Here is an 18,198-nt window from a genome sequence, read left to right on the forward strand (position 1 = left end):
ATAAAAAGAGCCTATACCGAGAAGGAGGACTATATAGTTAGCGGATAGACTCTCCGTAAGCGTAAATAAGTTTTAGAATAGTTCTACTAGATTATACTTAGCTTAATCAGGGTAACCTAATTATATTTAGAGTTATTATAGCTATAAGGATATAAGTAAGATAACTAGGGCCGATTATAAAGGGGTGGATCAGAGACTTAGTGCTATATTATTAGGATATCACGTAACGTTATAGGACGCGCGTATCTTTTTTTTATTTATCTTATATATTATATATATATAGCGACGCCACCTAGATATAGAGGATACTTATTATCCTATATAATTATTATCCTTTTAACCCTAAGTTTTACCACGTTTATTATATTCACTTCGTTTAAGCTACGTTACCCTGATTAGAGCAGTACGCACCTCTAGGAACCTTTTCTAAAGGTCTCCTTATTATATATGTTATTTTGGTTATATACACTTCGTGGTCTTAAGCACTCCTATCATTAAAGACTTATCCGAGATTATACTACCTAAGCTATTCTGTATAATAACGGCTTTGCCTTTCTTTAATACTAGCGGAACTAATTAATAAATATTATATATATATTCTAGTAACGACTATAGTATAGCGGGGACTAGATCGGGACGATATAGTAATAGATTAAGGATACACTGAGTGCCTTAAAAGGATTTTTTATTTTATTTTTATTCTTTTTTTTAAAAAAAAGAAATTAGTTAGCGGTAAGGCTAGCGAGGCTTAGCTATAGGTTATCGTCGAGTCCCTGTATAGAGGTATAGGCGGTAGGAGGAGGAGGAGGAGGAGGAGTCGGTATAGTAGGCGAGGGGGTATCTTTACTCTTATTTTTATTATTATTATTAGTTATAGTATTATCCTTAACTAGAATAAGGGTAACCTTTTTCTTAGCCTTACCCTTCTTCTAGGTAAATAACGGTCCCGGGGTAGGCGTGCTATAGACGCTATTACCGGCGCCTAGGTTAAGGAGTATTACCCTAGTATTACTATTTATAATAGGACCGGTAACCGATCCTATAACGGTAATACCGCCCTAAACCCCTAGGACCTTTTTTAGTAGATCCAGGATCTTTTTCTAGGCCTTTAAGGAGGCTAATATTTCCTTTAATAAGGCCGCGACCCGCTTTAGGGTATCTTATTTAGCGGCGGTAATCTCTTTATCGTCGCGCTACTCGGCCCGCGCGCCCTTACCGGAACCACGGGTAGTCTCGGCCTTATACTTACCGAGGCTAACCTTTAAGATTTACTAAGCTTAGAGCGTAGCTTCCTGCTATAGCTATTAGTATATAATTAGGCCCGGGATAAGATATACTTATAACATAGGCTTTATTAAACCTGCTAGGCTATACCTTAGCGGCCTCTAGGATATCCTATAAGACTTTAGCGGTAGCCTTACCTATTATTAGTAACTAGAAGATAGTTAGTATAAAACGGACCACGGAGCAGTTTATAGCGGAGGGAGTATAAGCCTATAGTAAGTTATAAACGATTACCGTTAACCTAGTAATAATAGTATTTAACTGATTTCTTTATAAGGTAAGTAAGTAAGGAGTTAAATAAAGGCTAATAATAGAATACGTATTAGTATTATAATGGTATAACTTATATAAGATAGTGCCTATATCCTTTAAATCTAAGTTAGCTAGGTAGCTAGTATATCGTAAGTATAGGGTATAAAGGCCCTCTCCTTTACCCGTGTCGATAAGCTTAGCTATACTAGGGGTGGCGGCGTTAGCGGCCAGGGCGTTAGCGGCGGCGGATTTCTTTTAACGCTTACTAGGAGTCCTAGCTATACTATTGCCGCTAGTAGCAGCGCGCTTTTTACTACTCTTAGGAGCTATAGTGAACGGATAACGCTATAATAGTGGTTAGCCTATACTCTAACTATACGTTAAACGATACAGGAAGAACTTATAATAAGGCGAAAATAATAAGGGCTATAATAAGAGAATAAGGCTAGAACGAAAAAGGATTAGAGTTAGTAAGGAGACGCGATATAGATTAATAAAGAGAATAAATTTATATTAAGCTATTATTAGTTAGTCTTAATTCTATCGCGGAGTAGCGGGTGATTATTTATAAAACTAATTATCTAATCTAATAAAGTGAATTAGAATAGGGTAAAAAAAGGAAAATAATAAAAATAGGATTATAGGAAAGTTAGAATAGGATATTAATAAGGTTAGGTAAGACTAATCTCCTGTTTCACTTATATAAAAGGAATAATAAAGGTAATACTATAACTAAAAAGAATAATTACCCTAGTATTATAATAAAGGCGGGCTAACCTTATTAAAGGTATTTAGGATAATAAAGTAATCGGTAAAGGATTATATTATAACTAGAATAGGGTTATTATAAAGGATAGTTTTCCGGAAAAGGTAATTAGAAGGAGGAATATAATAGGCAGATTAGGCTAGAGTTATAATAAAGTTATTAGGCGGATCGAGGGTAAGGAGGATATAAAGGCTTATTAGGTCGGAGGAAGACACGGGTATATTAGATTAGTATTAAGGTTTCCGGGACAGAAACTATAAAGACGGGGCGCCCTATTAGGTGCCGGACCTCCGGTACCTAAGTACCGGATAATAACGAGTCACGATAGGGTTCTAGACCGGGGCGGATTACGGATAACTCCGGAGTATCCTATCTAGGACCTAACTTAACGCTAGCTATAATATAATCGGTACCGGGGTATAAGTCGAGTTATCGCTATAAGCTAATAGATAGTAATTAATCGGGCAGAATAGACTTTAATCGGGCAGAATAGACTCTTATACTAGACTAAAGCTAGCTAGTATATATATAAAAAAGGATAGATAGCCGCCCTTAGGATAAGAAGGCTAGCGATTAATTTAACTCTTTAGCACCACCTACGTTTTAACTTAAGTATAATCACGTCCTAACCACTAAGTGCCTTATCATGATTATCTCTTTACTCTTCGCAATCACCTACTTAATATTAGCCGCGCGAGGTTATTCGTTAATATCTTTATATATACGGTTAAGGTAATTAAGGGAGTCTTCGGGGTTATATTAACTATCGGTTCCGCCTATAGCCTAGAAGGAGGCGATAATACGGCGGGGAGCTTTATCTAAGCAAGCGTTAATAAAATACTATTTCTTATAAGGGCTTTAGAAGAGATATTAATTAAGTAGAAGCTTTTCGCGAATCTTAGACGATTAGCTCGCGTACTCTAAGCGTTTACTATTAAACTTCTATAGTAGTAGAAGTGCTTTAGTTCTAAGGTTCAGGGTAGGTATTATATCAGGCGTGGGCGTTAGGGCGGGCGGCTAGGAGCTCTGTATAGTCTCCTTTAACGGTATAGCGAGGCGAGGCGTAGCTATACGTTATTAGTTTTATATTACTTATAGTAGCTAATTAATAGTATTCTGTTATTCTTAGATCTGGGTGGTTAGGGTTATAACCTAAGTCTATAAAGGGTTAATAATCTCCCTCCTCTACTCTATAGCCTTAGGCGACTCGCCCGCTAGGCGTGACGGAGCGCTAGGAGGTGGATCGAAGTAATAGTCTATCTCTATTAGCATAGTGTATGGGTTTCGCTAAGCTTTAGATATATAAGTGGCTGATTATAAGTTATTTATAAAGTAAGGCCGAATAATTAAATTATCTAAAGCTAAGGAGAAAAGAAGGAAAGGGGAAAACTCTATAGGTGCTTACGACCTAAATATAATATCACGGCGACCCGCTAGGAACGCGCTATGATTAGTCGGAAGATCCGGTGCTTTACCAGATTATCTCCACGGGGTTAACCCGTAATAGTAGCAGAGGGCGTTAGTATTAGTATTAGCGTTAGCGTTAGGGCAGGGCCCGGACTCGATATAGCGGCCTGACTGCTTACTGCTACTAGACGTTAGTCTACCTATAAATATAGTATAATTATCGTAGTAATTTACTTCTAAAGGAGTATTTTGCCCCTTGGCTATTATAGAAATAGTTAGCGTAAGCGCCTTATATAGTCTTTGAAAGGTCTTTAGGCGGCACGATATATCTAACCTAAAGGCCAAATTTCTTTATATAACGCTAGCAGCCGCTAGGGACCTTATTACTAATAAGCTGGACTAGGGTAGCAGGTATATTAGTTGTCTTTTTAGTATTAAAGACCCCTTTAGTCGCTTTATTAGCGATAAGATCCCGATATACTACTAGGTTAGCGAGACTTACGGTAGCGCTAGCGGTAGGGTAGGAGTAACCAGGCACTAGGTATTCCTTTACCCACTTAATAGCCACTACCTAATATTATTAGTATCTATTATATAATTATATAGTAATTATAGTTACTATATACGTTATTACTGCTATTGCTTAGGCTCTGGCTTAGGCTCTGGCTTAGGCTCTGGCTTAGGTTCGGGTTCGGGTTCGGGTTCGGGGTGCTTAAGGCAGCGTCGTTTATTACGATAATCTATTAAAATAATAGGCTCTAGCTGATATAAATATAAGCTAATTATAACATATAAGGCAGGGAGGCAATTTCATCGTCAGTATCCGATGGTAAGTCGTACGCGTCCACTATAATAAAGATAATAATAGTGATAATGATATTATTAATAGTAACGCTGCCTTCTTATTATGTATTACTTAGATAGGAATAGATTAGGCAGCCCGAAAATAATAATACCTAACCTCTGCCACTACCCTTATAAGTATAATCATAAGTCAGTTAGTATTACTTACGTCTGCCTACTCGTTAATATCTATATCCATATAAGACTCCTCCTAACTCTAATTAACCCGACCGTAAATAGTATTATCGTTATAGGTAATAAAGAGAGGCGAAGCCGTTACTATACAGAACGGCTTAGGCAGTGTGATCTCGGATAAGTCTTCGATAACAGGAATACTCAAGACCACGAAGTGTATATAACCAAAACAACACATATAATAAGGAGACCTTTAGAAAAGGTTCCTAGAGGTGCGCACTGCTCTGATCAGGGTAACGTAGCTTAAACGAAGTGAATATAATAAACGTGGTAAAACTTAGGGTTAAAAGGATAATAATTATATAGGATAATAGGCGTCCTCTGTGTCTAGGTGGCGTCGCCACGTATATATATAATATATAAGATAAATAAAAAAGCGCGCGTCTTATAACGTTACGTAACGTCCTAACGATATAGCACTAGGTCTCCGATCCACCCCTTTATAATCGGCCCTAGTTATCTTACTCACGTCCTCGTGGTTATAATAACTCTAAATATAATCAGGTTACCCTAATTAAGCTAAGTATAATCTAGTAAAACTATCCTAAAACTCACTTACGCTTACGGAGAGTCCGTCCGCCGACTATATAATCCTCCTTCTTAGTATATACTTACTCTGTAGTGGCTATAACTATATCCTCGTCCCACTTAATCCTAGCGTTATACCGTAACTATCCTTCCTAGGGAATCGCGTATAAAGGCGGTATATATAAAGAACTATTAACGGCGGTATCGTGAAGTATCGCCCGGTAGACACTATTATATAAATAAACCTAATTATCTTAAGAGAATAAGCTGGGTCTAATCGGACTAACACGAGAGTCTATAGGGCGAGGATTATATAGTCTATAGAATAGATAACTACGAGATATCTCGACGCCCTTATCCTGCTCCTCTATATCCTTAACCTATTTACCTTAGATATTAATCTTCCTAGGCTATACTAAGACCTTCTTTAGCGATATCTAAATAATCTCGTAGCTATTTAAGTTAATACCAGCGAACTTAGAAGGCTTAGAGGACTTAGGAGTCTTTTTAGGACTCTTCGTGACCTTAGTGACCTTCTTAGGCGTGGCCGGTGCCGAAGGCTTTTTAGAGATATTTTTAGGCGTCTTAGGATATACCGGGATACTAGTATCTTTCTTAGGAGTGCTCCTAATTAGCGCCTAAGTCTTTTTCTTAACCTAATTAGAGGAACCAGGGGTAGCAGGCTTAGACTTAATAACAGGCTTATTAATAGGAGTAAAACCTATGCTTTTAGGAGGTGGTGGTAGAGGGGACTAAGGGACTACTAGGACCGCTAGTGTCTTCTAATAGCTAAAACCGAGAATTACTCTAACACAGGATAGCTATTCTTCCTTAATATAATAAGCGTAAGCTGCACCGTTATTCGAGTAGCAGCGTCCTTATATAAACCGGTGAATCTTCGAGCTTTAAGGGAATAAGTAGCCCTCCTGGATAATAGCTCGTATCTACTTGATAAAAAAGAGGCCGTATAAGTAATTATCCGTTTAACGAGGACCGGGAATAATATAGAAACGGCGAGTAAGGCTAGAGACGGCCTTATTAGGTGTATTAATACTACGCAGCTAACCTATAGCGTACTTAAATAACCGTAAAAGGCGATCCTTAGTATTACTAGTATTCTAAATACTATTATACCCGTATATACACTATATCTCTTAATCTATAATTAGACTAATAAAATGGTTATCGAAATAGTAAATAATAGGGATAAAGCGATTTCTTTTAATATAGTTAATCGCCTTAAGCGGCTAAGATAAGTAGACCGCCGTGCGGCTATTTAAGTCCTAGTAAGGCGTAACGCTAATCTATGCTAAGGGACGGGTATCCCCTTATCTACGCTTAAACATAGCACGTATTATATCCTCTAAACTGCCCCTTTCTAGCCATCTCTTATTTATCAGGTTATAGTATATCCTAAAGGACGATTATATTACCGGGTAAGTATCTCGTGGTCTTTTAGCGAACGTGCTTATTATAGGAATATAAGGTAGTATTATATTAACCGTGATAGCGTTAAGCTCGCTGTCTATAGTATTCTTAAGAAGACGTTAGACTGCGCGTATATTATCTTTAGGCTATTAGGGGAAATCTATAAAGGGGGCGGCGTTATCGGGAACGTTAAATAAACGATACGGCAGTCCTTATATAGGGAATACCTATCGGCTATTATTAGGGTCGCTAATACGACGGGGGCGTATAGTCTTATTAATAGTAACACGAGTAGCGGGAACGATATTAACGGTAAGGATAGGACCGGCGGGAGCCGGCTCCTAGTAGTTAAAGGTAGGGGAAGCAGATATTCTAAATATCTCTATTAGCATAATCACGGTAATATATAGGCGGAGGATATAGGGGAAAATATATAAGGGTAGCGGGGCGATAAATAGTAAAGAAATAGATAGCGGGGGTAAATTAAAAAAACGAACTTAACGATATAGGAAAAGAGAGGAAGAGAGGGGAAACGGGTTGATTAGAGCTAGTAATAGGGGATATATATCCTTTATCGACGTCTAATATTTCTAGGTAGTGCCTCCCTTACGAGACTGGCTTTAACCGGAGTTTCTATTATAGCTACTAGTTAAATAGGGTCGTGATTATTAAAGAAAGGGTAATCCTAATACTATTTATGGGTTTCGGATAAAAGTAACTTAGTAAATCAGGTATAGGATCTAAATACGGAAGTCGGCTTACTATGTAACCGATCTAATTAGATAAAAAGATCAGATAGTACCTTTTCTATTATACCTATAATCGCGACTATATAATAAAGCGATATAAGGAAGGTAATCGTGAATCACGCTTAAAGCCTAATCTTTTTAGTAACTTAAAATAGGCTATTTATTTAACTACGCCTCCTTAAGTCACTAAAACTATAAATCGCTAGGCCACGTTACCTATCGTCGAAGGATATAAGGCGGAGGGCTGCTAGCCAGAGGCGTATCTTTCGGGCTCTGCGTCTTTATATTATCTTACGACTTAACGTTATGTTTTCCTATAAACTTCCCTTTATTAATAACGATAATAAGATTATCGATATATCCGCCAAAGCTCTAATCACGGGGCTTAATAACCTTAACTCTTATAAGCGTAAGAAAGCTATAGCTTATTAAGAGTTAGTTCGTCCTATACCGTGTTTCTAGTCTAAGACACGACTTATCGTAAGTGCGGTTAATAAGTATAATGTTTTTATAACGGTCTAAGATATAGTAATAAGTTCTCTTTACGCTTCTTATCGTATTACCCTGATTAGGGTAAGCTAATATTATAAATATAGATAAACTTATATTTTATTTAGTATAAAATAGCTAGTAAAGGTGGTGTATCGTATATTAAGCTAGACTTCGTGGGCTAGGTTATCTAAGGTGACTCTAAGGCTGCTATTATAGGCCGGGTATAGGATAGCCTACTAAATCTTACTAATAGAGACGTGGAATAGGAACTATTTAAGAAAGTAAGGTCTAGTAATAGCTATTCTTTATTTTATCGCCGTGTATTTATAGCTAAGGACCTTACTGGTTTATAAAGGGAGTATATTATAAAGACGGTAACCCGGGCTTATATAGTTAGAGCCCTGATTATCTAAGGGTTCGGGGTTATTAATAAGGTGCCGTGCTAGTGCTATAAGGAACGGTGGTCGGCTATAAGCGATCGGGTTAATAATAAGATCACTTATCCTTTCTTCGAGTATATATCGCTTTAACGTAATAATCGATTTCCGGACTACGCTAACTACTATTTTCACGAGATAGCTTATACGTATCGCGATAACGGGCTTCGGAAGCAGTTCTATTAGTCTAATTAGGAGGTCTTATAGCCGGATAATAACTATACAGGTATTAGTCATTCTAATCTATATACTAAAGACTTACTAGTACTGCCGTAGTCCGTATATAACGATAAGATACGTCCACGGCTATCGCCTTAATACGGCGTCTTCGTAGTAAGCACTATTACTCTATACCGTGAAAGTGCTTAGTAGATACGCGACGTTTATAGAGGAAGGGGTCTTAAACCGTGGGACTATATAATAGCATAGGTCCCTATATTAGCGTATAAATATAAGGACGATCTCGAGAAGTTCTGTTATACTATTTAGAATAACCCGATAAAGAGGGATCGAGAAGAGACGGTAGAGTAGTATTATATCCCCTTTATCTTTAGGGCTTAGGTTTAGCGGTATAAGTCGGAAGTGTATAGCCCTAGTAATAGTGACTATAAGAGTAAGCCGGAGTAAGATACGGATAGGTGGTTCGGTAGTAATTACTATAATTAGGGTAACCTTAATATAATTAGGATATTTTATTTCGGTACGCAGCGTAAACGGGTAAAGGAAAGGTAAATAAATAATAAATATATTTAGTGGATATATCTTTACGGTATCCACTTAGTTAGTACATATAAACAGAAAATAGTGATAATAAAATATAAATAAAAGGAACTTAATAAATAAAGTGATAAATAGAAGGGCGTGGAATAGGGTGATTAGGGCAATAAAGGGTAAATAGGAGAAAAATAGGTAAAAGAGCGAGTTAAGGAGTCCTGAAAGTGGTGTTTTTATTTTAGGGGGTAATAGTTGGTTTTCGATAATAAGTAGATAGCGGTGCCTTATATATCCTTAGCCCTAATACTATATATAAGACTCTTATTAAGTATAGTATTACTATAATTAGGTTAACTAGGTAGGAAGTAATAATAAGGAATAAAGTATAAGGTTTTAGTATAGTTCTTATACTTACTTAGGTTAAAGTCAGGATCTCTAGGGATATAGACTTCGACTCTTCTTAATTATATCGCTTTCCGGAGCTCCGCTTCTAACCTTTTATAATATTCGCCTAGTATATCCCGAAGTCTCGCTAACTATTATAGGAGTACGTTAACGGTCTAATTAGGGGAATTAGCGTTATCTTAACGCTTATTATCCTCGGCCCTAGTATCTTTATTAATAGATTCACCTAGGAGGAGGGGTGCTTTAACTAGCTCTTTATCGATAAGGACGCCGCGGGCAGGGTACGTAATTATTAGTTCTTTAGCATAGTCCCTTTCTAGTATCGTCTAGTCCTCCGGCTCCTAGTATCCGTCTTTATCCTAGATGAATTTCTTAAGGCGGTTAGCGGTAAAAGTGACGCCCTAGAGCTCTTCCCCTAATAAAGTCGATAACCTAAAGGTCTTATTATCCTGATTAGACGATATAATACGAAATAGGCTATTCTAGCGGTAGTCCAGCTTCTTATCGCGGCTTATATTAATAGCTAGCTTAGTGTCGTGTATAAGGACGAGGTCGCTAACTCGGAGTCTTTACTTACGCAGGGTCCTAACTCTTAAACGGTTAATAGAGTCCGTCTTCTACTACTATTACTTATTAATTATATTAGTAGTAGTCCTCCGGTCGGCTTCTAACTAAGCGAAGGCCCTTAGGCGTAGTAATATCTCTTCCTTAGGGGTCTTAACGCGGCCCTAGTCGAGCACTCTCTAAGTAAGGCAGGTCGTCTTTATAGGCGTGATAGCCTCGTAGCTATAAAGGAGGTAAAAGGGGGTCCTCCTAGTAGATACTCGGATAGTTATATAGTCCGCGAAAAGGACTATAGGCAGGATCTTATATAATATACCGCGGTAAATCTTCTACTAGATAGCTAGCGTATAGGCGATAGGCTTATATCCTACCTTATTTAGACTATTAGCGCGGGGGTAGTAGGCAGAGATAACCTTCCGCTTTATTAGGTACGCCCGATTTAGCTCGATTATACTACCCTTATTCTTAGGACCTCCGTCTACGATAATATACTAGTATAGCCCGTGCCGGCAGATAACGTCTTCCTATAAGAATATCGCGACGGCTCGCGATATATTCTTCTATAGTAAACAGGCTTTAACCTATCCCGTAATTATATATTAAGCTTTTACTAAATAGTACCTGTTAAGATACTAGATATTAAGACTTACCTATATAAAGGGGAGGGCTTATTAAGGTAGTTAAGTAGCGATTAGGGGATCCTTATATGCTTTGCCTTAGCGGCTCTAATACTCGGCGTATACTTTAATAACCTCCTTAGTCTACTTATAGATCCTATCCTAAGTATATAAGGGGGCGAGCTTTTAGTACGTCCTATCCCTTATATAATAGCCTAACTCGTTATAGGCCTTCCTAATTAGAGTAACCTAAGTCTCTTTATTATTAATCCACCTCTTAGGAGTCGAATCTTTCTTAGTGACTCTTATCTATAATAGACCGTCCTTTATAAAAACACGGGTTAATCGATCTCTAACGCGGCGGGCGTCACGGGGGTCTATTCTAGAGGGTATCCGTAGGCTTGTTAAATATAAGGCCACTTATTAAGAGAACTGGCTCTAGGTAACGTCCGGGTCTAAAATATCCTCGGCTAGGGTAGGGTTATTAAACCTCTTATCCGTATCTACGAGGAAGATTCGGCTATTAATAAAGTCGTTAATATCTCCCTTTATAGCGTTATTAGCCTAATTAGACGGAGTAGCAGGTATCCTCGAAAGTCTATTAACCGTAGTATTCTTAGTTCCCTTAATATACTTAACCTTAAAGTCAAAGAGTCGGATCCAGGTAATCCACTAAGTAATAAGTGCGCCGGGCAGGTCTATAGCAGAACCACTAAGCTAGGATACTAAGGCTTAAGTATCTATTTTTAGTATAAAACGGACTCTATAAAGATAGTTACGGAGTCGGCGAAGCACCTTTAATACTCCCCTTAGCTTTAGCTTACCGGTATTATAGACCTTCTTTACCGGGTTTTATCTACCGCTTTCATACTAGGCGATAGCTCTCTTCTTATCGATATACTAGCCTAAGATTCCGCCCTAGCCCTTAATATATATATTAATAATAATATAGATAATACTAGCCCCTTTATTATACTTAATAGTAATTAGAACTAATATAGAGGTTAGGGTAACCTTAAGAGTATCTATTATGTATTACTAAGGCTCGCTTTATAAGAAGACGGAAGTCTTTGTTAGTAGGTCTATTAGCGGCCCCGCGATAATAGCGAAGCAGTAGATCTAGATATAGTAAAAGGTGGTAAGACTAAGAAAAGAACGGACTTCGGAAATAGTCCGGTATTTCTGCTACTTAGTTAACTTAGCCACCTTAGCCTGCTTAGGGGAACGGCTATCGGTTCCGTATATATAGCCTATAATAGTAGCTGCTTTCTAATATTATTAGCTTTTAACGCTAGCTATAATACCTCTAGTAAGCTCTATATTAAAAAGGACTCTATCGATATTACTAATATACTCGGCTATATAGCGGCGAATTCCAGGCCTAATTAGGGTATTATTATAGGTGGTGGTCGGCCCTTTAACCGCGATATCGTTAATAAAGGGTTAATAGTATTAGGGAATAAGGTCGTAGAGGATACGGGTTATAGTATATATAAACTAGGCCACTAAGTTAGTCGCCCCTTATAGAAGGGTATATATCCTAAAGAGTCCTAAAACCGTGGCGAAGGTCGTTAAGTCCCTCGATTCCTTATTAAGGGTAACCTAGTCGTAGCCGGAGAAGAAATCCAGGAGGGAAACTATCTTATATATACCAAAGTCCTTAGAAAACTTATCGGCCCTAGGCGGGATAAAGGCATCGCGTAGGGTAATAGCATTAATCTTAGTAGTAGAGTTAATAAGGCGTATATTACCGTCTTTCTTCTTTATAAGGAACCAGGGGTTTCGGTAGGCCGCGTGGCTTTCCTTAATAACCCCCTTATCCTTCCTATCCTTAATTATCTTAACGATAATAGACTCTAGGGCTCTAGGGATTAGGATCCCTTTCGCCTACTATGCCTTATACGGAACCACCTTAATCTTCTATAGCGGGGCGACTCTAGGGTCGAGTCTCCTATACTTTTACTAATCCTACGCGAGGGCAGCTTCGCGGTTTAGAAGGGTCTTCGTTAAGAGCTCCTTTTCTATAGGTAATAGATAGTCGGTAGAGTCTAAGATATCTTTAAGTCGCTTTTCCGTGAGTCTCGAGTAAGGGGTAATCTTAGAGAACTTTAGGGTAATTAGGCTAATAAAACGGTTATCTTCCTTTTCCTATATATCCTCGGGGATTTTCGCTAAGATCTTCTGCTTTTAAAGGGGATCGCCTTCGGGGACGGATTTATTAGATAGCGTATCGTTTATAGGGTGAATCTTAAGGGCTTTCGGCTTATATATAGTATAGATAGCCTAATTAGGCTTATAGTATACTTCCTTAATTAGGTCTTAGTGCTTTCTCCTTTTCGCGGTCTATAGCTTCTTTATAGCTATTATAGCGGCGCTAGTAATACGCGTATCTTCGGCCTTTAAAGCCGATAACGGTAATAACTAGTAAGACTTCCACGCTTCCGACTTAAGATTAGTATAAGTGATTTAGTACGAATTAGGCTAATTAAGGTAACTATAATAAGGATTTATAAAAAAATATAGTAGCGGAGGGAGAAAACGGTGTTTATAGTGTTATTAGGCTTCCTTATCGTATTTCCTATACCCTTAGCCCTAATTCCGTGGTATCGCCCTTAAGGCTATATATACCCTTAGTAAAAGTGGCTTAATCTCCTTAGAGAATACGAAGGCTACTAAAAACGCTGCGTCGGTATCCCTGATTATATATTAGATTTTATTACCCTCCTCTAGAATATCTAAAGAGTAATAGTTAGCCTTTTCCTTAACGGATAGCGAGGTAGCGGCCCTAGGCTAATAGGTAGGGTCGCTATCCTAGAGCTAATATTAATTAGCCTGATTAGACTGATCTTTATTAATCCGATGCCTTTTATTAGCCTCGTAGTTTGGCTAGCTTTAGTTCCTTAGTATCTCCTTAATCTACTCGCGATAGGCGATAGGCATAAGAATACGGGCGTTACTAAGCGTAAAGTCGGTATCGATCTAACTATCCCGGAAAGAAAAGGACGCTTTTATCTCCTGGATCTATAGTATACTAAGTAGTATATCGGGCCCTAGACCGGGGAGGACTTAGAAGTTAAAAACGCTACTCTGCTCGCTAACCTATAAACGCTCCTTAAGGTACCCTGTATACGGTTATCCTTCTCGGTTATTAATACCCTTAATCCGGATCTCGGTCTAGCTAATACGATATTCTAAACCGAAGCGTTTTACGGTATCTATAAAGATAGTATTAAAGGTAGCCCCTATATCGATAATAGCCTTAATAAAAACGTTAGGGTTATATATTAGGGTACCCTTATAAGTAAGCCTATACTTTAAGACTATATATTAGGTAATAACTAAAGGGTTATCGGTTTTAGGGATGGCTTCCCTTTCGATGATAATAAGGGTATTCGAGTTAGCGTCGTTAGGTCGGGTAAATAAGACGGTGTACCCCTTAGACGAAGGCGGGGGAGGAGGTATACTAGGGGGACCTTATTTATTAAGGAAGAAGGCTTTATTAGCGGTTAGGCGAACGATCTCACGCTAAGGCTAACCAGTCTTAGCGGCGCGTATCCTCTTATTATTTCTTAGTCTTATATCTAGGTCGTTAATAAGGTGATACTATAAGGGAACTTTAATCCGGAGATCCCTGATTTACCTATCTAGGTCTTTCCGTGCTTACTTTAGGTCGTAAGGGTTATCCGCGGAGGCGCTGGCCTTATATTTACCTTTATCGATAGCCTTAGGTTATTATTAGCCGGGCTATATCGGCGCTTTATCTATCTCCACTTCTTTATTAATAACCTCGGTTATAATTAGGGTCAGGACCCGGTAGCTAGGACCAGGGTTTAACGTCTTTAGGCGCTATTTAATAACCTGATTAGGGAAACGGACGACCTTAGGAGTAGGTTTAACGATCCTCTTACTCCTAGTCGTGTATAGAGGCTAAAAGGGGGGCTATTCTTTCTAAGTGTCCTTTAACGCGGTATAAATATCCGCCTACTAATAATCGGATATAATAGACACAAAATTAACGCTAGTGCTTATTACGGGAGCCTTAGCCTTCGCTTCTTCCTCCTTTAGCCTAGTATAATATTCTAACGTTACTTATATAACGTCTTTTATCTTAACAGGGAGGCTTCCGGAGTTAGTGCTAATATAGTGGGCTTTAGCTAGGTCTTTATACTTCCCTTAAAGGCGCGTGCTAAGCTAGTAGAGGACGGACCGCCGGTGCGGCTAGTCTTACTGCTTAAGGTATATATCCTAGGGGCAGGGCTACTACTCGTTATTCTAGTCTAAGGCGAGGTAGTCGGGATAGCAGAACCGGACCAGGTACTAAGTCTTATTTAGCTATAGTATCGCGTACTGCTTATAGCGGTAACGCTCCTATCTATAATAAGAGTAACGGGGGGGTTAGTTATTAATAGGGTAGTATTATAACGGGCCGCCGGAACGGGGGTAAGAGTTCCTATTCCTATACCGCGGTGGCCCTTGCCCGTACTATATATCGTCCTTATATATACCGATATTAGTCTGATTAGGGGTAATATAATAAGCTACCGGAGCGGTATCCTGCCTCTCTAAAGTAGACTGCTTTAGGGCGGCGTAGAACGGGGTCTTTAGGTAGGGGTCGGCAGCCAGGATCGTATTAACCTTATCGGCTCCTACTCGGCGCGAGAGGGCTATAACTTAGGGGACCGTGTTTTTAATAACGCCCGCACTATTATAGACTATAGAGATAGCGCACTTCTCTAAAAGCTCCGTTAACTTATCTATATTACTCCTTATCTATACGGCCGGTTTAGGCACTATAATAGGCCTCCGTAAGATAGTTAGCGTATATATTATCGGGTTAGCCTAATTAGGCTAAGGCGTAACTATTAGTATTGGTTTAGCGGTTAGCGTAGGAGTAGGAGTATCTATAATACTCGTTACTTCGTTAATAGGCCGCCCGTCGGCTACCTAAACGTCTTCTGCCTACTCCTTTAATATATCTAATAGGTTATAATACCTGCGTAGTCGGTTCTTTAGGTTAATAAACTTATACTTTATCCGGTTAGTAAGCTATATATTAATATCCCTATATAAGATAGCGAGGAAGATATTATAAAGCTCGTGGTCTTCGATAAAGGTGCCGCCGACCCTATCTACTCTCGACTTTTAAACTATAACGCTTATTAATAGCTACTTAACTTACTAGACTATCTTAACTTTCTTATACTTATAAGTAAGTTATAACTAGTATACTTAGTCGGATAGGTCGAGCTACTAGTCGGGATCTAGGTAAGAGTATTTGTTAGTAAGCCGCTACTTTAAATACTTTTATTAGCCGCCGGATACTTTAACTAATCGGATTATTTTATTAACCGTAGGACGGATACTAGGCTCCGTGAATAGGCTAACGTAAAAGATCTTATCGGCCTCGCTAAGGCGGTTAAGCTTAGCATAGTCTTTATAGTCCCTAAGGAAGTTAGATAGGGCCCTTTTATTAAAATAAGGGGCTCCCGCGGCGAAGGGGTTTAGGGGCGCGCGAGACGTGATAGTAGCTTAAGTCTTCTTATTATTATATAGGCTAATATACTAGTGGATAGCTATAAGTATCTCTAAGGTAAGGCTTGCCTTAAAGTTCTTAAGGACGTTATCGGAAGACGCGATATCCGGGGTAGGTGTATGAGCCTACTAAGGAGCGCTCGGCCTAGGGGAAACAGGGGGAATAAGGGAAATAGGGGGAGCGGGGGGAGCTAGCCCGCCGCTAGGGTTCGGGTTACCCTACCTAGGCGAAAGGGAAGCCGATACGGCTTTATAGCCGGATACCGGGACGCCCTAACTATAAGAGATAGTCGTTAATAGGCCGATACCGGGGTCTACGTCCCCTTACCTAAGTAAGGCGGTTATAAAAGGAGGGTTAGCCGTAAAAGCGGCGTTACCCTAATTAGGCATAACCGTGGTCGCTAGAGTCAGGATAGCCGCGTATATACTATTATCGTTAGGCTTAAAGTCGCTATAGACTATAACCGTAGGGGGAGGGTCGTGATAGTTAGTCTATTACGAAGCCGTTATATTATTAAAAGGGGGGGGTTAATCTATTATAATAATAGGTTAAGGCAGATTAGGGGAATCAGGGTCTTTAAGAAAGAAAGGGTTAAGAAATAAGAAGTAGTCGTGTATTAAGTCTATAAGTCTAAGGATAATTCCACTTAGCGATAAGGGGTAGGAGGAGCCCTTTTCTTAGGGGCCCTAAAGGATATAATATAAGTATTCTCCGCTAAGGCTTAGGAGGGAACCTACCGTGGTTAGACTAACGGAGATACTTATAAGGAATAGGATAAGGTATCGCTAGCCGTTATAGGAGATTAGTTTAAGTTATATCCGGGATCTATTAATAGGTTTACCTAACCGCCGGGTCTATAAGGGCGCGGTATCTCGGGGCTCCTTAATAGGTTCTTCTAACCGTTAGGGCCTTATATAACTAGATTTTCTTAAAATTCTCGGGGCTAGGGACTTACCGCTATTCGTATAGGCCGTCGTTACCCTGATTATAATAAGGTTAACCCTACGCCTTTATTATTTCCTATTTAGAGGGTTATAGTAAAAGATTTTTTTATATCTAGGCTCTACGGCCCCTAATAGTCTATATCCGTAACTTTTCCTATTCCGGTAAAGGAGCGTGCCCTCCGTCTCTATATCTATACTATATCCGGAATCTATCTTATAGTTAATCTATTCTTTATTCTACTTATTATACCTTTTTCTTAACGGTTTTTCGCTTTTCTTCCTACCTTTACCTTATCGGCGGTAGGGGCCTGTCTCTCTGTCTATAGCTCTTATCTTATTTTTAGTAGGGAGGATCCGTCCCTATTTTCTAGTTATTAGGTTTTATTAAGGCTATATAGGGGGCAGGCTTCCTAGGCTATTATAATAATCTTAATACTAATTTTAAATATTAATACTTTATTTTAATCTTAGCCCCTTAGCCGTATACTTCCCTTCCTACTTCCGTAATTAACGTGCAGTTCGTTTAGGTAGGCCGGAACTCCCCTCGAGTACTTTCGGTTACCCTGATTAGACGATTAGGACTTCCTAGGCACCGAATAGATACGCCTCCGAGCACTAATTAAAGAGAGGCAAAGCCGTTACTATATAGAACGGCTTAGGTAGTATGATCTCGGATAAGTCTTCGATAACAGGAATACTTAAGACCACGAAGTGTATATAACCAAAATAACATATATAATAAGGAGACCTTTAGAAAAGGTTCCTAGAGGTGCGCACTGCTCTGATTAGGGTAACATAGCTTAAATAAAGTGAATATAATAAACGTGGCAAAACTTAGGGTTAAAAGGATAATGATTATATAGGATAATAGGCGTCCTCTGTGTCTGGGTGGCGTCGCCACGTATATATATAATATATAAGATAAATAAAAAAGCGCGCGTCTTATAACGTCACGTAACGTCCTAACGATATAGCACTGGGTCTCCGATCCACCCCTCTATAGTAAATAAATCATCATCTATATTAGACCAGTTTATATC

This window comes from Sodiomyces alcalophilus (assembly GCF_042370955.1).
Source record: "Sodiomyces alcalophilus JCM 7366 unplaced genomic scaffold ACRALscaffold_5, whole genome shotgun sequence".
Classification (NCBI taxonomy): domain Eukaryota; kingdom Fungi; phylum Ascomycota; class Sordariomycetes; order Glomerellales; family Plectosphaerellaceae; genus Sodiomyces; species Sodiomyces alcalophilus.